Raw genomic sequence first — 25,715 nt, forward strand, 5'->3', positions numbered from 1 at the left:
AAAAGATATCTCAGTGTTGCTGATAAGCCACAGAAAGAGAAAATAAATATACACAAACAACATTTAGCAACAGCAGTAAACTAGTTAGATATTCCTTGTTAAGTCTGTAAGAAAGCTGGAACTATAAACCTAAAGCAACCAAAGTGGTGTCCACGTGACACTTCAGAGATATTCCACAAGGTTGCTTACTGAGAGTTGTTGTGTTAAGCAAGGACTAACCGTAATTTCCATTTTCATTTAATAAATTACTTTAATCTATAGTCGATCATTTGTGTAGTCAGTTAGCATAAAACAGAGAAATGCAGATAATTTAAATAACTGAAACAAGCAGATCATTTGTCACTTAATGTTTTTCGCTCATCATGTAATCAGTTAATCAACTAATTGCTTCAAGCACATAATGGACCACAACACATTTTTGAATAATACAAACAAACAAAATAAAGAGCCGTACCTAGGGGAGGGGGGTGCTGGAAAACACACAGTATATTGTCTTTGAAAGGACAGAGGATGGGCACGAGTGGACCGACTACAGAAAGACAAATGACAGGAGAACATATCCTTCTGGCCTCGGTGTATCTGCGGAACAGCTCTGAACTTGTTAGCAGCACAGACACCTCGGTGTGAGCTCTGGAAAAAGAAGAGGGCTGTGCCCCAGCTGCCTTTCACATGAAGACAAGACTTGCATCTTCAGAACCTTGTTAGTTCTCTGAAAAGGCCACCGACTAGTTTGGAATATTAAGCAGCTCGTGCTGTCGGAAATCAAAAGGATTTTGGGAGAGAGTGGGAAGCTTCAAAAAGGCTTTGATGGTATATATCGCTCAATCGCCAGCAGATATGACAGAATGAAAAACTAAAGACAGGGGAACAAAGAACCTCTGAGGGGGAAGGCAGGCAGAGGTTATTCTTCGCCTCTCACAATTTCTGCATATGCATATATCATTATTCCTCAATCAGAGAGTATTGCTCTTAAAATGTCAAGACTTCTGAAGATGGAGATAGAGAGCAAGAGAGAGACAGAAATAGAAACAAAAAAGGGGAAGTGGGACACCAAAATGTTTCAGGTCATTTATCAGACGAGGCACACTCAAGGAAGGTAAAGTGTGTTGTCTCACTTCCAGTAATGTAGGAATGCAGAGTGCCTTTACATCATTAATAAGTCAGCTACACGTCTGCACCGCTCCATGCTTTAAGGCTGGGCACCACTGCTCCTCTGCTCCCTATGAGAAAGGAAGCAGCAGCAGCAGCAGCAGATAGAGGAAACCCACACCGAACTTTGTAATGTAAATATAATGTGACCCGCAAGATTCACTTTCTGATTCCGATCATTCCTGTCCTGGGAGGGGAGCGGTAATGAGGGCGCGAGGACCGAAAGATAGCGTTTCCTTTTGAAGGACGAGAAGAAACGGAGGAAGGAAGCAGAGTGGAAATGTTTGCTATGATTTCTGTCCTGCGCACATCTAAAGTCAAATGAAATGATCGCCAGCAGTCTTTGCAAGAATAATTAGAGAAACAGCAAGATCTCACTGAATGTGCTCGACGTGTTTCTCGGTGTGACTCTTAGACATACATGGTGATTCAATATTGGGCCTCCTGTTGCAATGAGAAAATGATCCATTACTTTGCAAGTAAATTAGATTTAGCCTTATAAACATGTCTCTTGCAGTGCACCCTTCCTTCAGTCAGGGTAAAATCAAACTATTGTCCATGGGGTGGCTTTAATTTTTGTCATGGGTTGAAATATCTCTAAAATATGACAAACAAACTGTCACGATCTCAAAAGTCACATAATAACAATATAAGAAGTATAATCAAGAAGGAGTCAGATTTAATATGTAAAGCAGCTTAAGTCACCTCGTCTAAGAATTTACCACAAATGTCAAGAGCCTGTAGACCATCCAGCAACAAGGTTGAACATGTGTGGCAGCGAAGAGAACAGCTGTTCAGAGGAAAAGGTAAAAGCCCTGAGGTGATTTTTAAAAATGTCTCTTTCTATCTGACCTTGTCTTCGCTATATTCTGCAGGTTTACCTTTAACTGGCCTTTCCAAGCAAATTATTACTCCCATCAGGGCGCGGCGTCCTGCCAATCTTCCGCTTTCTCTCTTCAGTGTAATTGGATAAATCGGTTTAATCTCTCTCACTCTGCTGCTTGTAAGTCATTTCTGCTCCTTTCAGTTTATCCTTACATGATATGTGTTTCTATGGTAGCGCGGAAATATGTTCAAGGCGTTAAAAGGTTGTTGTGCTACTGTTTGCTTGAAATTTAGAGGCTTCTGGAATTTAATCTTGTAGCTTTACCAATTGTACAACAAGGCCGTGCCAGTTCTTTGACACCGTTTAGAAGTCTATCATCTTGTAACTCGGTTTGTAACCCAGAACGTCCATGTGGCTTGGCTTTAACACTTCTGTCACGGTCCAAATGTCCGCTGGAAGCATTTCAGAAGTAGACTGTCTGTGGAAGTCTTTTTTTCCTCTCGCTGTGTATTTCAACACCACGATTAGTTCCATTTAACATAATAATACACATTACATTTATGATTAAGTTTCCATTTTCTGCTAATTTTGAGATGTGATCCAAAACAGTAAAAAACACATCAAGGCCCGCTCTGTGCTATAGGTTCACCACTAACACTCTGTATATATGCAAACAACATTCCTTTTCATTGGATTTCTGAAGCGGTGGGGCTTTGTTTTATCAATCTCACGTCGTTGTGGAACTGATTGCATGTGCGTGGGATGGATGTAGACACGACCTTAATCACATGTTTGCACATCAATAACTGCTTGCTTCACCAGTCTTTTAATAAATGAAAAGAACAGCGAAACACGTGGTGTAATTGAGTTGCATTGGTTCTGTAACAATGCTGGAACAGCTGTCATTACACATGAAAGTGGCTGTCTGCAGGACACACAAAATTTGCATTCATGCAACACTGCAACACTCATTAATTATCCAAAATAATGGTTTGTGATTGTCCAAAATCCAAACTAATGTGTGTAAATTATAGGTTGTAGAAAGTGAAATTTCCATGTCTTTTTTTTTTTTTTAATTATAAAGCAAGTCGAGGTATTATACACATAAAAACCACCAAAGTATCAAAACATTCAGTCCAACGAAAAATGCAAAAGGCCCGTTTTATTTATTAATTGCTTGAGTTTTTTTTTTGGTTTGGTTGTGTTTTTTGTTCAGTCGTTGGTTTTAGCTGTGGTTCCAAGAGTACAGTCATGTCACTCTGCAACCACCACATGTTCTGTGGTTGGCTGCAAGAGCAAACACAGGAGTCTTCATGCACTCCCAGCTATGTTGACAATGGCAATACTGAGGGACAACCTGGAATTAGGAAAACTTCAAGACAGATTTGTTTTTGCTTCAGTGTAACCTTAATTTGGCTGGCTTTCTTCTTAGCATTCCCAGAGAGTGCACATGTGAAAAATAAACAATGCAAATGATTTCGGAAATGGTAACACCACTGCATGAAAACACTGTGCACTGTGTGTAAAAACTGCAACTAGTGCAGGAGTTGATCCTCAATGTTGGTCTGAGGGCGGCGCCTACACTTGACAATCTGGTGTTATGGTACCGAACTAACTTTGTTTTGGCACGTTTTCACCAGGAAATCCGTATCAACAGCAGGAAAGGACAGGGGAATGGGGAGCAGCAGCTCACTTCATTTAAAGCTACAGACGCAGAAATAGCTCATTCGAAACGAGTGTACGGGTATAGTAGAATGAAGAGCCTCTGCAATAGTTTGAGCTGAAACTTGAAAGACATATTCGGTGACATGTGAAACTTATATTAACTTCTTGAAAGTGGTATAATATGGGACCTTGAAATAGAGTAGTTATAGACTTGTGGAGCTGCGCTGCAAGCTTCTCTTCACTGCAGGTGGAAACTTTAAAGGCAACCAGTGGAGTTTTATCTCTAATAGAGTTTGAAGTAGTTTTTCTGTGAGTGGGTCCTTGTTTGTCTCCTACATGCGCACAAGGATGCAATGCACAAATAACAACCTCATTCCCTTACCGAAGACAGAAACCAGGCTCTGTAGTAGGTAATGATGCTAAACTGAAAAATATGTCCAAAGGTCCATTAAACAACCGAGACAACAAACAACAAAGCACAGCCTGTATCTATGACAACCCATTTATATGTACAGTACCACTCCATTACATCATCCCACACAAACAAGACTCCTTCCTGGGCTGTACTATCAGGGCTTCCTTGACATTAGATGCATAAAGTTGAAGATGTGACATTGAAATAGCCAAGGTCCATCAAACTCGCCAGTGCTAACAGGGCTGTCAGAGCTGAGCTGAATGGCAAATACGCTCGTCAGGCATGGGTACAGATATACTGTAGATATGGGCAGCAGAGAAGCAGAGCAGAGGAGACATGACTGTATTCTGATGGTACAGCAAAGCCTATTTATTCAGCTGCACTCCTTCATATGTGAAGCTCTAGAGGGATAGCAGATTCACTCCTCTTTCTGCAGTCAGCTTTGCTAGATTTCTGCAGCATTTCCGAGAAGTCTAACGTAGGGGGGAAAAAAAGGCAAGAAGAAAAAACAGGGATTGGTAAACTCACAGCAAACGATCATCAGCAACTCATACAGTCTCCTAACTTGACACACAAATGAATTAACACAGTAGCTCACGAGCATAAGACGGCAAATAGAGGTGCCATCTGTCAGAAATTTTATTGTATAGACATAACGCTGCTTCTACTCAAACAGTACAAATGAATTTTGAGTTTAGTATTTGTTAAAGGCATAAAACTGACTTTAAAACTCAAGAGTTGCATCCTTTTGACCAATCAGATGAAGGAGAAAAGTAAAACCTTGCTAAATGTCTTTTCTTCGGTCTCTTTGTGTTTGCTTGGTCAACTAAATCCTGCACAAAACCTGAAGAACAAAGGCACCTTTACATCTCGGTCTTCACCCTGATCCGATGTGCTCTACCACCGCTGATTTATACCATTCAACCGGGCTTCTGCTGCAGTTCACCAAACCTGCATGTCCTCGGACTGCGAGAATAAACTAGAATACCCCGAAGCGAGCCACTCATGGGAAGAAACAGCAAACTGCACACACACACAAAGGTCAGCAGATTTTAAACCTTCTTGCTAGGAGGCAACAGTGCTCACCGCTGAGTTATTGTGCTGCCCTGTCGTGTTGTAAATGCCATTCTAATTTTGTGGTAATAATTGGAAAAAAACAAACAACAACAAAAAAAAAGTTGTCTGAAATCGACCAGTTAGCTCCGGCTTAAATCCTCTTTGGCCTGCCAGTTCAAGCAGAAGCTCATTAGCAGAGAGGCGGCTGAAATTACAACAAAAAAATAAAACTGTCCTGCTCATTTGTATGCTGGAAAACAGCAAAAGAAGTAAATTAGCAAGACTAAAGCTTTGCTCTGTGCACCAGTGTCCACAGCATCTGGCTGCATCACGGCTGCCGGAGATGATCTAGTGTGTGTGTGTGTGTGTGTGTGTGTCCGTCGGGTCTGTGAGCCACATGTTATCATGGCTCCTTCACCAAACCTACTAGCTTTACACACTGGGTCTATTTTTACTGGAACAGCTTGCTTCTCTTAAGTGTGAAACCCACTTGTGAGCGTATATAAATGCATGCAATTACTGACAGCTTAATCACAACTTTTTATTTTTTTTGCATTTCAACTATACATTAATGCAATTTAAAGAAAATTTTACAAAATAGACATCACTTAGAATCCAGATTAAAATATTTGACTGTAACTGAACCGATCGGCCTTTACAGCGGTGGAGCCTGGAGTCCATTCAGCCACAAGGACCGACTCAGTGGGATAAGAATCACAACAGACCCTACATACAGAATTCTGTAGGTTTCTTATAAACATCCAACAAAAGAGACCAACCAGTGTATGCAGGGCAGAATTAGGCTGCGACCCATTAATTATTAACAGGGAGAAAAAAAACCCACTTCAGTGTTCCCTACATCTCAAATTGAACCCCCCAAGACACATTGTGGTTTCAGGCACTACAAACTAAACTCCCAAAGGAGTCCCTTCTGTCACCTGCTCCTGAGATTTACTGATCAAATAACACCCAGTACTACCAGCGCTGCTTTCCAACCACTAATAAGAGCAAACCCAATTATAAAATTTGACAAATTAAACCAAAACTCAAAACAAACTTGATTGCAATCTGGCCTGAAACCATGAATATGAATTGCACCTCTTTATACAAATCAGAGGCAGATGCTGACCAAATACAGACTCGGTGGCCGCAGAGAGAGCTCGACAGAAGAAGTGCTGTCTACAAACAGAGGATAAGAATCAATGCAGGTGGATTCGAAATGAAGACGCACCTCTTTTAAAACTGTGGCAAATCTAATGGTACCGGAGTGAAATGCTTTAAGAAATGTGATTTGTCAACCTCAAACGTCACAGAGCGAGATGACAGTGACTATCAGGAGAGGGATACAACATACCTGATTGCAAGGCACAAAGGGAGGGACACATAATTGAAATGTGACAAATAACTACCTTGCATATCATTCATATGGAACACACACAGGTACAACACTTTTCCCGTTTTCTTCCTCTTTTTTTGCAATTTTCTGGTACTTTTTATCTACCTTTTTGTTCAAATTTAATGAATTTTGCAATATTGTGCACCTGACAACAAAGAATACTGAACTGAATTAAACTCAGAGACAAACAGTGCATGATAGGCTTTTTTCAAAGAAGACATTTTGACATGTCCTAGTGGGGAAGTGTAACAGCTGAATTCCACTTTGCTGCTTCAGTTTATAGTATTGCTCCCTAACCACCACACTAGAATGACTTACTGAGACATCTGAATACAACAGAACTACATTAATAGCGTTTAGGTATTCTGACCTGTTACACCAGTGCAAACATAGTGATTAATAACGATGACTCGGATGCATTTACTTTTCCCATTAAATACTTTGAAGTGCACGGGCTGACAGACTTGGCAGCCTTAACGTAAATCTACTGACAAATGGAGGTTCCCGTGACCTCGAGCAGTTTGTCTTTATCTCAAGTATTTGGATGCCACAGACACGAAGCTGCATGAGAATCATGAAAAAAAAAGGTGAAACAAGCGCTGACGAAGCAAGCGCATTGGTTGCAGCTAAATACTGCGGGGACTTCTTCCGAACTTAGTATGTCCAGCCAATCCAATAAAGACTTAACAGGTCTCTCGGGCCAAGGTCGCGCCTCCTACCCCAAAAGAAGGAAAACTTCATTTGCAAGCCTAATCAAGTGTGAATGTCACAGGGGCATAGCGAAGGAGGGTTGTGGAAGGCTAATTTCGTTCAGAGAAGATGAGACAGCTTTTGAGTCTCCCAGATTTGCAATATTGGAGGGTGTCGAGTTGTAAAGATGGCTATTAAAACAATTAACTAAGACATCCTTTATCCACATTGGGTAGTAAGAGTGGATGGCTCTTATGAGAGTGAATGCAAAATGGCAGCCCAGGGACATTTCACTACACAAGTTTCATGCACTGAGCCCTTCAATTATCGAACTGGATAGAAAGGAACTACATCATAACTACAGTATCTTTTGTAGCCTTAAATTATTCTCTTGGCCAGCCACTTCCCTGCTCTGACAAAGAACCAGAAAAAATGTCACAGTATAGTGCAACACATATTTTTTTAGGTTGAGAAGGTCCAACGCATGGCTGTGAGCCAAGCATGCTAACCTCCTGGTCAGGTGTTCAATAATTTTGTCGCTCCAGTGTACATCAATCAGCCACAACATTAAAACCACTGAGAGGTGAAGTGAATAACATCTCGTTACTATGCAAGGTTTTGCTGGGAAACCTTGAGTCCTGGATGTTACCCTGATGGATACCACCTACCTAAACATTCACCTACGGCACTGCTTGAGGAATACAACAAAGAGCCCAAGGTGTTGAATCAGCATCCAAACTCACCGATCTGCAGGATGTGTCACAACAACCGCAGAAAAACCCCCAGAGGTCCTAAGTTCATGCCTCGACTGGTCAGAGATGTTTTGGCAGCACAAAGGGAACCAAAAACAAAATTAGGCAGGTGGTTTTAATGTAGTGGCTAATTAGTGTAACGCAACAGCCACTGGAGTTTGGACACTGTCACTCTTCTTTTTAATGGTGATGCGACAAATCATAAAAATGAGCTGCAATGAGGAAAGGTTGTTATCCCAATCAATCACTGTGTCCATAAAATGCCAAGATTAATGAAAAACACCAACCGTAACTTCCAAAGTCTAAAGGAAGGCATCTTAATCTAATTGCTGTGTCTGACGAGCAGCATAAAGTGTAGAGAGATGTTGTTTACTATGATATAAGACAAGCCGGAATCGTTTTTTGAAAAATGTCACCTAATTGCTGCACAGTTTTATTTTCTGCTGATCAATAATGAGGCTTGTTTAAGCGCTATGATGCTTATTTCTCTCAATTAACACAAATGCAACACTTCCTGCAGCTGCTTCGTGAGAAAAAAAAAAAAAAAAGCCTCGTGACTCATTGCTTTATGTGGTGCCAATTTTTGTTCCTGGATATTTTGGTGCAATTTGAATCTGCACTTGTTTTTTTTTTATATACCAAAAGAAAGTAAAGCGAAGGAGAGTTTGGGTCATGCTAACTCTGTGACTGCATCAGCTAATGGGTAAGTTGTCCTTGAGGTACATTTATGCAAAGCTGAAGCTGCCTCCTGAATATATGTTGTTTTGAATCCGTGTTCGCCACATCTCTCCAGCGGAGGTGGTGAGTGCACAATCAGCACAACCCACAGTTATAATAGCCGCTATTTTGAGAATAAGACACAGGTAGAAAAACACAGGTATTTAACATAAACGCATAATGAATACAAAGCAGCAAGAAAAACAAAACAATTAAAAGTACACACACACACTTCACTGGCAACAACCACCAACAACCAAGGACAGGCCTCGACAAACATGCTGTTTGTGTAGCTGGTGCCAAGTTAAGTTCTTTTAACCTCAGCTCCATTAAAGACGGGGCAGATTGTTTGAACAAGTGAATGACGCAGGAAGGCTGGAGTGAGTAAATGAAGTGACAAGTCTGTCACATGTATGAACAACACAAAGAGCGTTATTAACTTTGCACACGACGCAACCTGAGAGACGACACAGTGGCACATCTCTACGCACTGAGCAGCCACTTGAAAGCCAGGCTTGGGAGAAGAACAGCACTCATTAGCTAAAACGTGCGGTTAACCTATGAATATAAAGGGGCAGGGCAGCGCGTTCTTGGGTTTGAGCGCTGATGGCAGATAGGACAGAAGGCGAAGGCACAATCGCTCCACACATGGTCCTGAGCCAGCCAACCAGTACATCTCACTCCCCATAGAGTGTTACAATTCCCTGGAACGCCTGTTTGGACCGAGCAGCTCTTAATCCTGGCTTCATCTTCAATGCAAAATTAGTGTTAAACACATTTTGCTAAAAGACCTGTTTCACTGAAAGCCAAAAAGTACGGGGGGATAATGAGACGGCGCCATATCTGTCGTCCGCGTGCCTGAGGGCAGCGGAGGCCACTTTCTTTTGTTGCACTGGGAGGTTGGTATTTGGCATTGAGGAGGGGTATAGAGCAAAGTGCCTGGGGGAGGGTTACGGCTCCAAAGAATGCAAACATAAGCTGTCTGCGTGTTGCCTTTGAAGCGGGCCGTGGTTGGTTGTACTGTGGGGGTCACAGGACAAGAGCAAGCGCAGTGTCCAGCAGAGCGAGTGGACTCATCCAACCCCCTCAACGGGCAGCTAAAAATGAATATAGGCTAGAAACAAAAGAAACTCGGACACTAAAGGCTCAGCACGGCTGCCATTGTGAAGATGTAGGTTACAGGGCTGTGAACTTTAGCTTCCAAAACTAACTTCCCATCTCCTGATTGCCAAGCGGTTAATTACTTTGACAACAGGGTTCTACCATCTCAGACCAACAGGGGAGTTCTGCTCTGGGCCATGCTTGAAACTTTTTCTTTTTAAATCATAAACTATGGTGTCTGTGAAATTCTAGACTGATATATTAGGTACCTTCAGGGATAGTTTTTTGGGATTTAGATCTTTGCCTGAAATCTTAAGAGCATAAAATAAGAATATGCATAAAGATATGTGTGAAATTTTAGCTTAATTATCAAATACTTTCTGAGATGATGAAAAATAGGGATTCCTGTTGACCCACTTTCAGAACATTTTTCACACACTGAAATTTTTAAGGTACTTCTGAATGACAATATCTCAAGAACTATGAAAGATAAAAGCCTGAAATCCTCACTCTTATTTCTCATCATACCGTTGATTCACAATCTGCAAGGTTTCACAAGTAGATCAAATGGTCTCTGATTATGGGTGAGTTAAGGTTTGAAAAAAATTGGCATCATCATGAAAACACTTATTTTCAAACACAATAAACAAAAAAAAACTGACAGTGCACATGTCAGCTAGTGCTATTTTCTGAATCGTAAGTAGATGCATGTCAAAACATACAAAATACTTTTCATTTTTAAATATTCTGGTTAAAAAAAATTTAAACTTCAGGTTTTTATCAGATACTTACATTCAAACACAGCCTAAACTTTCTATACGCGAAAAACGTGCTTAAAGGGGGACAATAGACAATTAAAAAAAAAAAAAAAAGATCTTGGAAAGAACATGCTATCACGCTAAAATGAATAAACTTCTTTATTTCTAAATGTTTCAGGTTACTCAGAGCAGCAAAGTCTTGTAACACATTAATACGCCAAATGCAATGCTTGCAATTGGTAAAGACATTGTGTTCTAAAAACCGTATGAAAAGGTGTTGACAATATCCCTAAACCATCACAGAACTGTTATCTGGGGCTTTGATTCCAGGCACCAGGGTTCCTGCTTCAGGGGTTCAGGCTTTAGGGAGTTAAGATTAAGATTAGGCACCATGGGACAACTTGGCTTTGCCGGCACTGGAGACCAAATTCCCAGCAGCTCCGGCAGCGCAGAGGGCAAAATGTAACTACCAGCATCCCGTAGGACAGACATCAGCATCATTTAGACAAGCTGAAGGAAGACGGTGTTACAGCTTGGTGTCGGCAGCTTTCAGTGCACAACAGCACTTATCTGGTCTTTGAAATGATTCTGTTCTGATGGAAAGCAACTTAACATAAGGTCAGATTCCGCTTTACAGCCTCAGTTGCTTTTTGTACGCTAAACCTTTGTTCCTCAACACATTAAAGGTTTGCTTAGTGGGACTGTTGAGGCGATAAGTGGTGATTTATATTTATTAAAGCACTTTACTTTGTATGCGACCGGCAATGTCATGAGAGGAAGGAAGTGTTGCAGGTCAAAGTGGGTCCAATTCGCAACGCTCGTATCAAGCTTTTCTCATGAGACTATAGGGTGGTTATACACATTATGACCTATTTTTATTATCAGTTTAATTGGTATTTAAAATCAATTTGTCATTCTGACTTTATTCAACTAACAATCCGATGGTCAAACTCAAGCGTGTGGAGGTGAAAGAGGCGCTCGAGCGTCTCATTCAAGCTCTTTCTTCACTTGTTACACTGACACTTACCATACTGTACAACTAAAACCCAACACTATCAATGTCTCCCTGGAGAGACAGCCTGAAAGCACGCCATGATCCCCGTGTTTGAACAATATCGTCTCTCCTCCCCCTTCCTCTCTCTATGACGCACGACTACAAAACACTTTTGATTTTCGATGCGGTTGGACAGCACGTCTTAAGAAGGAGCTCTGAGAGACATTAAGCCGGCCCTTAGATCTTGGCTGCTGCCGATTCTTGTCGAGACAGACATGCTTAGATTAGGCACAAAAAAAAACCCCACAGGCATAACGTTGTAATAACATGGGGATGATATGTATTCCTAGGCAACGGCATAATGCAAACAGAAGGTGAATCACAGACAACTAGTCTGAGACTGTGTTCAGATTGAAGGCTGATAATCACTAAAGTGCACTGGACTGAACATTCTACAAGTTGCATATCTGGTTTCCACTTTGCTCCCACTCTGCTGTGTGCTGCCACGGAAAAGCAGCAAGAGTGAGAGTTCAATATAAAACCCCTGTTACCATTTGACAGCTTTCTCCTGTGTGCTCCTCAGTGTTTTAAACCCCCGCATTTGAGGCAAGAAGAGAGAACTTCAGCAACAAGGACACTTGACTGCTTCATGCAGTGTGGTGAAATGTGCTGATTAAGGGCACTCATCAGAGAAGAGACTGAAATGGCTTTGGAAGGACATACATCAACAATAAATCAAAGCGCAACGATGTAAAACTGCAGTGTGCCAAATTCAGCAGATAGCTCTACGTTTAATATTTACTGGAGATGATGAACTGGATGGGGGAATATGGGTTTAACACCGTGTCTACAGAGAAGGTGCAGCGCATTAGCAGCAGCTCCAGCGCTGAGTGTGATGCGTTCAGGCACAGCATTAAGCACAGGTCTCCTAATACACAATCGCTGTAGCTGCACATGGTGGAAAAGTAGGGAAAGATTTGTCAGGACAATACGTCACCGGTGTGGACAGCTGGACTGAGTAAAACAGACACTTATCTGTTCTGTCAGACACACATGGCTGATGTGCTTTTTGTGTAGACACGGCTTAATACTGCAATTATTTATTATCAGTTGTTTAGATGAGACTGTGTGAGCAGACTGCCACTAAGGCCACATTAATATATTTTCAATTAAAAGCGCACAACTTCTGCTGTGTTTACGTCTGCCGTCCACACTATTCCAGACTGTTGGAAATGCAGCTGACCCTGTTTCAGTCTGAAAATTCTGTGGTTATGGATGGATACCAAAACTAGAAAATTAAACGGGCCTTGGGGCTAAATTATTAAAGACAGAAGGATTAATAATCTACACCATTTGTTTCTCTTCTCTGTACTGGAGAAATTAAAACAACAGATTTCCTGTTTATTATTGCGACAAAAACGTTAACATTTCATCTCACCAGTTAATTTGTCAGTAATGCATTTTCACTATTCCCAATCCAGACGACACACACACACAAAAACACACACACACACAGAGCTTTTAGTGGCAACAGTAAACATTCAGGAAAGTGGTTACGCTTTCCCAGAGTCGATGCTGACGATACTCGATGCCACAAGTGAAGAAAGTAAGTAATGGTGGAACAATCAATCTACTGAAACATTCAGCACGAGTTCATCGCATGGCAGGCAAAGAAATGCACAGCTTTCCACCGCCTGGCTCGTAGTTCATCTTTCATTGCCTCAAGCAGGTATGACATAAATGCCAGAGATTCACAGACCTCACATGGAGTTACCTAAATTATACAAACTTGGGTTAATGATGAAAAGTAAGCGTTACCCAGCTGACTGTGTAGCTGTGGGTGTGTTCATTATTTCAATGTGAAATGGTGAAGGCGTCACATAAACTGTCGTTCAGAAATGCAGTTTCACAGCAGGACAGATTTAGTGATTTCGGGACTGCGGGCAAACTCTGTGCTTTATTTTCACTCTTTCTCTAACTGAATGTTGACAATGACAAAAGTGCCATTTTCTTACGTAAAGCCATTAATACGGCATAAACAAAAATACTGTAAAAAAAAAAAGGCTGCAATAAATCATTTACTGAAAAGTGGAGGATGAAAGAGATGAAATTGAACATAAAAACACAAAATGTTAATTCTGTTGTTAATCCATTTCATTTCTTTTTCCCAATATCGATAAAGTACATGATGGACAAGTAGCACAAGTACACATAGGAGTAATGTTAAAATCCTAACGATACCAACCCCTATCTGGAGTTGTATTCTGGATAAGCAAAGACTTTTAAAACCAAGATGAAGACACTCATGTTTGCTTTCTGATTGGGTCTTACTGTCACTACATTCGTTCCCTGATTCGTCACGCTCCTATCACGTGACCATTTTCCCGAAGAAAACAAAGACTTGACTACCAGAGGACAACTAATCACACTGCTTACTTACTTTGCTTTCTATGCTAGCAGCTGCTAACTACATTTCTGGTCTTACTACTTTGCAACTAAAGGAACTCTTTATGGATCTAATTAATGAGGCAAGTGCGTAGAGAGATCCAAAAGATTCAATAAGACACACTGTCTAACTCGCTATTTGCCTGATAAAGGTCTCAGCACCGAACCGTTGCCCTAATAAATGCATCTTTGCAAGTTAAACAGTGTGCAGGAGTCTCATTCAATCTGTTGGTCTTACTTTTCGTCGCTGCCGTTCTTACTCGACCCCCTGCTTCATGTTTACACCGGCGTGCACTTGCCCAGTGCTTAAATGGATCATGTGATAAGTGCTTTCAGTCGTGCTACTGTACATGGAGAATATGTCTGAAATGGTGCTAAAATGCTGTTTTGAAATAAGAACGTGTTTGTGTGGATGTAGAGACACCAGAAACTGAATGAAACAGCAACATCCTTAGATATCAGAGGTGCATCTAATGAACAATACGTATGTGAAAGACAGCCATCCTAAAGCTGTTACCCACTGATAAAGCTGTAATATCATATTACTACATCGTATAAATAATTGAATATATTAAAGGCGATGGAACAGACTAGTAGTGTGAAAGTGGATAAAAGCCCAGTGCTGCATTTTCTGCTGGAGAAGTAACTTTTGAAAAGGTACATTTTGCACCACAGCAGGAAATGACCGTAATACGTCTAAGAGGGGCGGATAGAGCTGTTGATCAATACCATTGACTGGAGGATTATTTTTCCAGGTGCTGAGATTTATGGATCTCAAAGTTGTTTGGGTTTAAAACTAGATGTTGGCATTTAAAGTTTCATTCAGGATGTCTTCGCCTCCTATTATAACAGTATCCATTCCAAAGTAGTACATATAGATATATACACTAAAACGTTCTGCTGTGAGATATCATGCATCCTGCTTTCTATAGGCGTTTCTATCAATCTCTGTTCTGATTCACTGACTGTCTAATTAGCAAGCTGCCGGTGTTACTGCAATCTGCCACCACTCAAAAATAGAACAAATCCACGCTCCATAGAATAAGGCTTTGTTTCTGAATCTCTGTGGGATTGTTTTGTTTTTTTTTTATACTGGACACTCTCACTGTATATAAACCCACCAACAATATACCAACTTCTTATTTCCATTAATTGTGACTAATTATTCGTTAATTTGCTTCCACCAGCCAGCTGGCACAAACTGGTGCACAAATAACTTTAGCCGGTGAGTAGTTTGAAGCTTTATTTCTGCACAGTCGAGCTTTAATTCTGTTGAAAATGTAATTAATAAATAAATAAATAATAAACAAGTTTAATTTGAGTATGAACATTGTTAAAAAGCGTGTGGGTGTGCAAATAAGTGGAAGAGCGTGAGAGAGAGCCACCTAACAAGGTAAAAGGATTAATGCAAAAACATTCATTATTATACACACTGGAGCTGGAACTGGCTATCATGTCAAATCTCAATAAAACAGTTTAATTCAAAAAGGAACTGCTAATTAAGATTGTGTACACAGTTCACAGTGCGCTATTCAATAGGAATTAGAATTTATTTGATTACTGTACGGGCTGCAAAGTGGAGCAGTGGTTAGCATCATTGCCTCGCAGCAAGAAGGTCACTGGTTCACATCCCGGTGAGGACACCTGGGGTCTTTCTGTGTGGAGTTTGCATGTTCTCCTCGTGCAGCGTGGGTTCTCTCCAGGTTCTCCCACAAGGTCCAAAAACATGTTGAGGTTAATTGGTGATTCTAAATTGTCCGTAGGTGTGAATGTGAGTGTGCTTGGTTGTCTGTCTCTAAGTGTAGCCCTGTGATAGACTGGTGACCTGTCCAGGGTGTCCCCTGCCTTCACCCTGTGTCAGCTGGGATAGACTCCAGCCCCCATGACCCTAGTGAGGATTAAGCGGTGTATAGATAATGGATGGATGGATGATTACTGTCCTCATGTCTAGATGGAGGCAGCCAGCAGAAAATATCTCAACAGCACCACAAAGCATATTAAACACAAATACGTGAAAATCCATTCTTTTTCCTAGAAAACTCTAAACTCCAGACCTGTGTCTTCAATCTCTCTTTCCACAAGAGCGAAAAACTGCTTTGTGTCCGCCTCACTCGGCTGCCTTTGTGGTTCACGTGTAAATTCAGAGCACCACATGAAACCAGACAGCGCCCAGCAGCAAGTTTCAGAAACGATACTCAGGCAGGCTGCCAGGGATCAATGTCGGTTGCCAAAGTTGACAGAATGGCTGCCATAATGTCAGAGATTACAACAGGAGCGATAAAGTTTCTGGATAATTGCACCCCATATTTCAGTTTAAAATTTCAACGGAGGCTTACTAAAACTTTACATTTTTATGAGTTTCCACCACAGCTCACAACTCTTCAGTGTCAATACTTTAAAGGTCAGGAGTGGTCTTTTGCACTGGAATCAGTACACCAACCTTAAAGGGAAAATGTCCGTGTGATGAATAAATGCCCTCGGTTAAAGCTATTTTTGACATTTTGTGGTGAAGATGTGATACACAAGGTCGTGCTAAACATTTTTTTTTCTTTTTCACAACTCAGTAAATGCTTTTAAAATGTTTTGCAGAGATTGTTTGATGTGTTTATATTCTTAAATGGAGAGTTCAGTGTCCGCACAGTGTGAGACGCAGTAAATCAGCTCAACAACACTTTAATTTCGCCTCCAAGTAGAAGATTCGACACTTAAAGGAGATTTAACAAACCACTGCTAGTCTGTTTGATAGTTAGATACTGAAATAGATAACAAAGCAAAACTTAGGAGGTGCAAACGTTTGCCACCTCTGCAAGCATGCTATTGTATGTGTTAATGAAATAATGCAAATTTCATGAGGCACTAAAAACATATTTTTAGAAGAGCCTATATCAGTCTGCCAATATTGGCTTATCATAGATATATCAGTAGAGGCATATATGTTGTCCAAAAACTTGCTTTTATACAGAACATAATGCAGAAATTATACTTCTTCATAATCATTTAGAACTGTCATTGTGACATATATAGTCGGTAAAGTAGAGTGGCTCCGACTCCTTTGTGTACAATACGATGAACACTGTCTGCAGCACATGTAGCAGAGCTGAGCAGAAGGTGATGCAGAGTCAAGAGGTGTATACTAGGGCTGGTCCAAATAGCAGTTTGTGTTCTCTGGGTATTCGGCCGAATTAATGACAAATATCCCAAATATTTGGGCTCCAACGGGCTGGAAGTGGGCGGGACGCACGGGCAGCATTTGGCTACTAAGACCAGTTTAGTTGTTAAGGTTAGCGGGAGTGAGCATTCGATCCGACGGGGCAGAAGTGAGCGGGTGTTTCAGCCATCAGCAGAGATGAAAATTGCTATCCCGATACCAGCACAGCGAAAGAATAGTCGGCTATTCGGGTCCAGCCCTAGTATATTCATGGTAAGTCGTTAACTAGTTTACAAAATATATTGCTAGGAAGTTAACAGCCAACACCAATATGGTTGTGATATTACTAGATTCCAATCTCTCACACACAATTATGAAAAGATATCTCTACTCCCGGCCTTTTATGGTAAGATACAAGTAAAAGTGTACAATAAAAGATGCAGCATGTATGGCTAGCCCTTAAACTGACCAAGATAAGGGCTTGAAAGTAAAGGCAGTGAAATTACCGTAAAACCACAGGGTTAATAGGGGTTAAATAAACTGATTATAATCAAGTTAATACTTTCCACACAGACATACTGAGCATGTGATTAGAAATGGAATTAAAGAAACACTAACATGTTTCAGCTGGCTCTTCAGCAAAATGTGAAGCATTTCAGGTATTTGGTCGTCAGCCACCTTAACAAAAAAAAAAAAAAGAACTGCTTGGTATAGCCCGCAGTGTAGTTTGACATATAAAATCCAAATTGTAGCAGTTTGCATAAAGAGCTCGCGTGGCACACTGAGTTTGTTGTTGCACTTTGAAACTTGACCTCCCTGAACCAGCAAGTTTGACTCTCGTCTTTCATTCAACTGGTTATTTGTCAGCATAGACATGAGGTTATTTGTTGTGTTAAGGACACGTGTTGAGCTCAGGACTCTTGTCAGAGGAATTCACATTGTCAGAGATATGTGCAAGGTGAAGACCAGCAGTAAAGCATAAACCCTGCAAAGCTATTGAAAAAAAAATCCACTGTGTGCTTCCCAGAAAACTTTTCAGCTTGCTTTTACCGCAAGAGTCGCTTTTGGGACTAACACACAGTATAGAGCCGACGCCTATCATGTTAATATATTGAAGTCCAGTGATCTAAATGTAAATCAGGTCGCATGCCACTGGCCCGATTTACATTTAGATAAGTGGACTTTAATTTCCTTTTGAGAAAATCCTCATTTTCACACAAATGAATCGATTAACTAAGTATGATTGCTTGCTGGATCAATAAGACAAGAGCTCGAGCCATAAATCAGCCGGGCAGATATATTGGCTGATATCGGTGCATATGTCAGACAAAGTGCAATAACAAATTCCAGCAAAAGGTTTAAACGAGTTTAAAAAACAGTGACAGGGTAGTTTTTTGAATCGTTAAACGTGCTGCATAGTACACAGTATGTTGTTCTTCTTTTTAACTTGTTTTACTTTAGTCTTTATTATGTCTTATAGTCTATAATAGATTACTTTGCCCTGTTTATGTGAACTTTATTATTTCTTGTTTTTTGCTGTCAGTGCTTTTAGTTGACATTCTTTTAATTGTGCTGAATTGGCTTCGCTAAATTTTACTCTATTAAACTTTTTGCAGCTTCATCATTTAAAAATCCAATATAGCAACAACTAAATCCATAGGTTATGTTTTTACAGTTTTCTTTCTTTTTTTTTAATACGACTAGTCGATAGAGTGTTTTGAGCTTTTTTGATCTTATGTGCTTCAGTAGAAGGTATCTGGACTTCTCCTTTAGGTTCCTGGTACAGAAGGCTTTTTTTAAATCTCCCAAATTATTAAAGACACCCTCCAGACATATTTAAATATATGGAAAACACTCTGCTTTGAATAATATTTTGTGTCTGACATAGTTTTTCTGCTACAAAAAAGTTAAATTACCTTGTTAGAAATTCCTAAAATGTCATGTACGCCTCCTCCTACGAGCAATGTAGGTTTCAGGTTTCCACAACACATTTGTGTAAATTGGCTTCAAACTAGTTTTGATCTAAAAAACAAAATAAAATAAATAAAAATCTGCCTGCAGCCTTAAACTCCGGATTTTGGTTCAACTTTACACTTCCAGCAGACGAATTTGAAGCAGGTCGTCCTGTGTCAAACTCTGAATATGCAAGATTAGCTGAGACACTATGCCCACCACACAGCCGAAGTGAATAATGTTCATTATCCTATAACTGTGGAATATGCTGGGGCTTTGTATGCAGAAGAGAGATACTTTTGTTGCCCTTAAAACAGTTTTATCCAGCATCCATTGAAAATCCTAACAGCCTAAATTATAAGAATTGAGATGTTGGTAATTGCATTTTCATTTACTAATGTATAATAGACATTTTTGTTTATTAAAAGGTCAAAAATAATATTAAAATGCACAGCTTTCTGTCATATAAGGTAACACGGACTCTTTACTGTATGTGGACTAATCATGCTTGTCCGTAGCCACCTATTGTAAGCCAGTTAAAACCCTGCTAAAGCCAAGGTTTAGGACACACTAGACATGAAATGGACAGTCGGTACTTGCAGTCAGCATGTTGGATGTAGGGATAAAGACAAGAACAAAATCGACTTGGGACAAATTATCATGGCCAGATGGCTGGGTTGGAACATCTCAAACAGCAACACTTGTTGGGCTCTACCAGTAAGAAGTGGAGAGTACCTCCCAACTGGAACTAAAGAAGTGGACACTGGGTGGTGGGAGATGTTCAGGAACAACTCTGATCTGTTGTGGCTACGAGTCACAGCTTACAGGACTTAAAGGATCTGCCTCTAACGTCTTAGCATCAGACCAAGATGCCACAAGCCCCCTCAGAGGTCTTGCAGTCCTCGGTGGGTCAAAGCTGTTTGGTTGCATGCAGCAGATTAAGAGAATATCAGGCAGCTGTGGTCATAATGTTTTGGCTCATCTGTGCACATCATTCATCACTGCGACTGTCACACATCCAAGAGAATTAACACTAAACAAAACACACTTCTGAGAAGAGAGAGTGTACAAATACTCAAATAATTTCCTCGGTTCAAAAATATAATTATGATGCTGTTGTGAAACATTCAAGCCAAACTGTTTATTACTCAGTTGTGTTTTTTCCTTGCGCTGCCGGACACTGACACCGTACACGGATTATCATCCACTTCAAACTCAATCCACTGTCTCCGTTCATATTCCTGCCGTTTTTCAGTCCAGTTTTCTTCTTGCTTTGTAAACTTATGATTTTTGTTTTTCAATTTCTTTAAAATCATCACATGGCTTAACTTTTTTGTACCATTTTTTACATAGTAACACAGTAAGTAGCAACACTAGATGCCAATGAATACAATGAACCCACTTGTGCTTTTCAACTCCTGTCATTTCTGTCGTCAATTTTATTTTGTTATACATTATTTTATTTTATTGTCTGTTTACATAGGTAAAAATATACCATCTAGTGCCTGACTTAAACCGAAAAGTTGAAGGCAATATTTAGAATTTCTGCTGATGACATTAAACATTTTAAAATTGGTGTCTGAAGAATTGTGACAAAGACATACTCTTTACAATTAAAAGCAGTGGTCAACCAACATGCTTAATTAAGGGCCGATACAGATCTGTAGTAATCAATGAGACTGGTAACAGATATACATTTGGAGGGGTAAAACACACTGCTGTTAAAGTGTAGAATAACAAACTCCAACACCAAGCTTTATTATAGAAATGTGTTCATTTAAATTTGAAATATGTTAAATTAAAAGAGAACTTTTAAATATTTATCCTTCAGTGTTGATTGGCTACGACTCATGATGCATGAAAAAACAGATACTGCTGTGGACGGGATATTACACAAGACCAGAGACCGACCACAGACAGAGAGAGGCGACTGAATTAGAGGCAAAATAGTGCAATTTTAGATGAATTTATTTTAGTGGGAATCTGTTAGAAAAACAACAAAACTGATAATGGAAGATAATTTTTAAAAAAATAAATAAAACAAAGGGGGGTTTATTATGCAATAAGACAGAAACGATCAGCGCCTATCGACTCATACACTGGCCTGACCGATCAATCCATCAATATACGCTGAATAAAAATGAACAGCAGCTTGCAAACAGTCTTCAACTGAGAGAAGAAGTTTAAAATCTCATGTCTATAGCTACAGTTTGAAAATGGTTCAATCTAACCAACTGTGCACAAAAAGGTTTTTTAAACATTCACCTGGCAACAAATTCTCCACCACTGACTTAAAGTGCACCCTAGTTAGGTGTGGTTTTAAAGGACAATGATCAGACAATGCGACCAGTACGCAGACACTCCTTTGACCAGTGACTATAAAAAGCGACCTTAAAATACAGCTTTCTTCAAATGACACGATGTCACAGATGACAAGAGGAAGACGAGAATGGACATGCTGGATGCTGGTATGTCAGTCAGGGCAGTAGCCAGGACCTTGGATGTGCACAACTCCACCATTTGTCATCCAAGAAAGCATCATGGTATACAAACAATCTGCCACATGACGCTGTGGACATCCAACAACGTCATTATGCATCCCCAGATATATACCAGCTTCAGGAAGAGGGGAAGAACATTTAAAATCTGCATCAACAACCTCATTAACTCGATGCGATACGACACAATGCAAATGGTGACTTGTGAATTCTAGTCTTTGACACCGCTCTCGATCAGCCCGTTGACATTTCATTTCATTGCATCTACTCTGCAACAAATACCTATTCCGGTGTTAAAAAGAATACTGCATTTACATTTTTGTTCGGTGAATATCAATCCATCTCTTATATCATGTTTGCTTCTTTTCTTTTTAAAGTATAATAAGCACACATGAACAAAAGCATTCAACAGCATGGACGCAGTTGTGTCTCTTCTTCAGACAAAGACATTTAGGAGGATGTGGACTTGACAGTCGCCTCAAAATAGTCAGACGCCAACTTAGGAAGATCCTGAACAATGCACTCTGTTAACAGCTGTGCAGTCACCAAAACAGAGAGGGATTAGGCTGCGAGGGACATGGACACACGGTTCAAGCACAACTGACCACTAAAAAAAAGGTAAAGATAGTGTCGCTGCCTACATGTGTGATTATACTGTACTCCCAGAAGCACAATTGCACATAAGTGGCCCGTTTAGCTCCAGTCTATAATAACAGGACAGCTGCAGACATGTGTGGCGCTTGTGGGTGGGGTGCAAATCTTTGAGGATGGAGAAGTTAGTGCACATGAGACAAGAGACACGATGCTTCACACAGACACACACACAGAGGAGTAGCAGCGATGGATGTCCAGTTGCAGGGTTTCTTTTAAAGCGCCGAAAACCCAACAAACACAGGTGTCAGGACGTTAGCTAACCGGTGTCTCAAGTTAAGTTTGTCAGTTTCATTCAGAAAAAAAAAAAAAAGCCTGACATGGCTTCCACGAGGAGCCACCTCATCACTGCCTCTCCAGCAGGACAATATTGAATTAAAAAACATATATATTAATTTGCAGGGTTGGTAGGCGACCTAGCCAGCTAGCTAGTGAGCCAGCCACTTTATACTAAGCAGATGTATCGTTAGCATGCAAGCTAACAGGGATATGCATTCCAGGGACAGAGTCGACACTGAGCTTTGAAGTTCCTGCATTCCCCCCTTTCTGGTTCCGTTCACACAAGCCGACAAGCTGGGTGTTTTTTTTTTCTTTCTTTTTGCTCTTTTTTTCATTGGACTTAACGATAAAGTGTTTCACGAGTGTAACTTAAGGCGCGACACGGGGGGAAGCGGACACCGGTGGGATTTAAATGTTGCTTCGCTGATGTGAAACTCAACTGTAGAAAATATCAGCTAGCTCTGCATTTGAGTGTCTGGACAGAGGCAGCCAACAGGACGAAACGATAGCAACCTTACCTGCCTGGTTAAAAGGTGTCGAGCGGAGCCGGAGTTTGTTCGGGGGAAGCCAGCAGTTGTTGTTTTCGCTCAGTGGGTCAGTTTAAAAAAGACTCCCGTTTCACCTCGGGCTGTATCACGGTCAACCAAAGACACTGGCTGACTGTGCTGCCTCCCAGCCACAACAGCGACTGAATACAGTTCAGCGTCTGCCTCTCACTGAGAAGAATCTCTAGTATCGCGAGAAAGGACGAGAGCTCCGGGGGAGATCTACGGACCAATCAGATGAGGCGGCTGGAGCCAAGCGTTTGTTTTCGTTGGTGCTTTGTGTACAAGTCTGTTGGAGGGTACTCTGCACTGTAAAATTAAAATTAAATAAAATGAGATAAAATAGAATAAAATGAGTATTTTAATTTGAATTGTAATCACAGTGAGGTTGCAAAATTAGATTTAAACCTCCACCTCCCTCCTATTTCTTTTTTTTTGTTTGTTTGTTTTTTTACTTCTGTCACATTTTTACTATCTGTGGCTCATTTTTCACTGCAATGAAAAAATCCTGCACTTCAATGGAAATAGCACACCCACAGCTAAACATAGAAAGATCTCAGAATCTTTTTTTTTTTTCATACAGCAGGACACATAAAATGCCATAACTCGTAAAACAAGAAAAAGTGAAAAATGAATTCCTTTACATCATTATTTTACTCTTTTTTTAAATCAAAAATTGAATCAACATGTACATTATATGCAACATGTCGCATTAATGCACAACATTGTCACTGTAATGTGCAATAGGGGTTTTGGTATATATATATATAAGTGTTCAACTCTTTTTCCAAACTCTTTTCGAACACTAAAACTCTGATTTTGTGTATCAAATGTCGACTTTTGTTTTTAATTTTTCGTTTAAAATAAAGGAAATGACCTGAATATTACATGTATTAATTAAGTAATTTTTCATTTTGCAACATTTTGAGTAAATGTGCAATATTTGACTTCCCTGTACAACACTGTCAATATAAGATGCAATATTTCATTTTCATGTGCAACATGTCATCATCATGTGTGATATTACTTATTAACTCAGTAGAATTGCCACCATTACTCTGTACTGTTGCTTACTTATTGTAGGTCAGCAATGTATCGTATTAACATTTTATTCTTTTTCTGCTTTTTAGGCAATGCATTTCTTATGTCATTATGTATTTTGTAATCAATATTTTGCACATGAAGTTTGGGATTAATAAAGTGTTTTGTTATGTTATGTTATGTTAGGTTACGTTATATTATGTTATGTTATGTTATTCTTTTTTATCTTTACAGAATTTGGTTGATGCAAGCACTGTATTTTGGTCAGTTATTTAAAAAAGGCATGTAGAACAAAAATATTACATTATATGATGAGTGTATTTGACATATCACAAGATATTTGACAAAATATCACAATTTTAAGCTCACAGGTGATTAATTTTACTGAAATTTTACTGGAACCTCATATCACATATGATTTATTCGTGAACTATCATAAAGTTGAAAATCTGACAGTTCTTTCTGTTTTTTTTCTGTTTGTGTCTCTAATAAATGGCACGTTTTCTGAGGAAAACATGCCTCTCAAACTAGCCAGCAGGTTAGTGTGTTCAGGTAGCTAAACACAACTAAAATACAAAAAAAATCTATCAGTTGTACTCTTAGAACAAAAAGGGGTCTTCTTTTAGGAATATGTTGTGTTTACATCATACACAGAAAACAACATGACCAGAAAGAATTAAATAATGTTCAAAAAAACACAAAATAAAATAATTTAACCATGAACCCAACTTTAAAAAGAAGCATTACTGCATTAGTGATTATTACATCTGCTACACTCTGCACATTCAACAGAATCGAGTTTAAAAATCAGTTGTAAATAATTCCACTTAGGAGGGTGTGAATGTGAAGAAGGATTTTCTCGTCTCAGAATTTTAAACTGGAACACGCAGCTGAAACCCGTCAGCAGAGTGGTGTGTTTGATAAATTACAGATATCCAGGTGAGAACTAAAATGAGTATTACATGAGAAACAATTTATGTGCATGAAAATATCTTTTCATGAATTTAATTTCCCCTAATCCTGTGTCGAAGGTAAATGTACAAACTGTCTTTTGCTTTGAATTTAATAATATGGCAAAAATAAAAGTGATTATCTGCAAGTGTGTGTGTATGTGTGTGTGTGTGCTGACTTCAGTGATTAATACTGATGAGGCGGGTCATGCCATGCGTGTTGTAGGAGTGAAAACACTTGACACAGCCTCAGGTGGCATATAATATTAACTGTGCTGCTAAATGATGTGCTCATTAAATGGCATCTAAGAATGACTGAACTGAATGAAATGGCCAAAAAGTGTAACATTTGATCAGTTAATCAGAACAATCCAGGTTTCAGAATGACTCACTGGCTTTCCTTGGGCACTTTTGAAGACGTAACGTATCCCGCACAGCATCTTGATTCTATTATTGCCTTTTATCTCACTTGTGTCTCTCACTGTTTTGCATTATTCACCTCGTTGGAGCCAAAGAGCCTTTCGCTCATTGTGTCTCTCCGGCTGAAAAGACTCATCATGTAAAGCTTGACTCCGGTGTGGCAAGAAAATGTCTACTTGTGTTGAAGATTGCTCGTGACACGCTGCTGCATAATTACGAATCCTACAATAAGAGGGGATGTGGCAGAATTTGTGTCAGACACTAGA

General features: G+C 39.9%; 1 protein-coding gene across 1 annotated transcript in view; it reads right to left on the reverse strand.

Annotated features, from left to right (window-relative positions):
- glceb (glucuronic acid epimerase b) overlaps positions 1-23,395 on the reverse strand; it is a 70,291-nt gene extending 46,896 nt beyond the window's left edge. Inside the window, exon 1 of the mRNA XM_008304572.1 lies at positions 23,012-23,395. The gene's annotated coding sequence lies outside the window, so the exon portion shown is untranslated. The remainder of the gene's footprint in view (positions 1-23,011) is intronic.
- Between the last annotated feature and the right edge of the window lie 2,320 nt (positions 23,396-25,715).

The sequence above is a fragment of the Stegastes partitus genome, unplaced genomic scaffold (genome assembly GCF_000690725.1).
Source record: "Stegastes partitus isolate 25-593 unplaced genomic scaffold, Stegastes_partitus-1.0.2 Scaffold41, whole genome shotgun sequence".
NCBI classification, from domain to species: Eukaryota; Metazoa; Chordata; class Actinopteri; family Pomacentridae; genus Stegastes; species Stegastes partitus.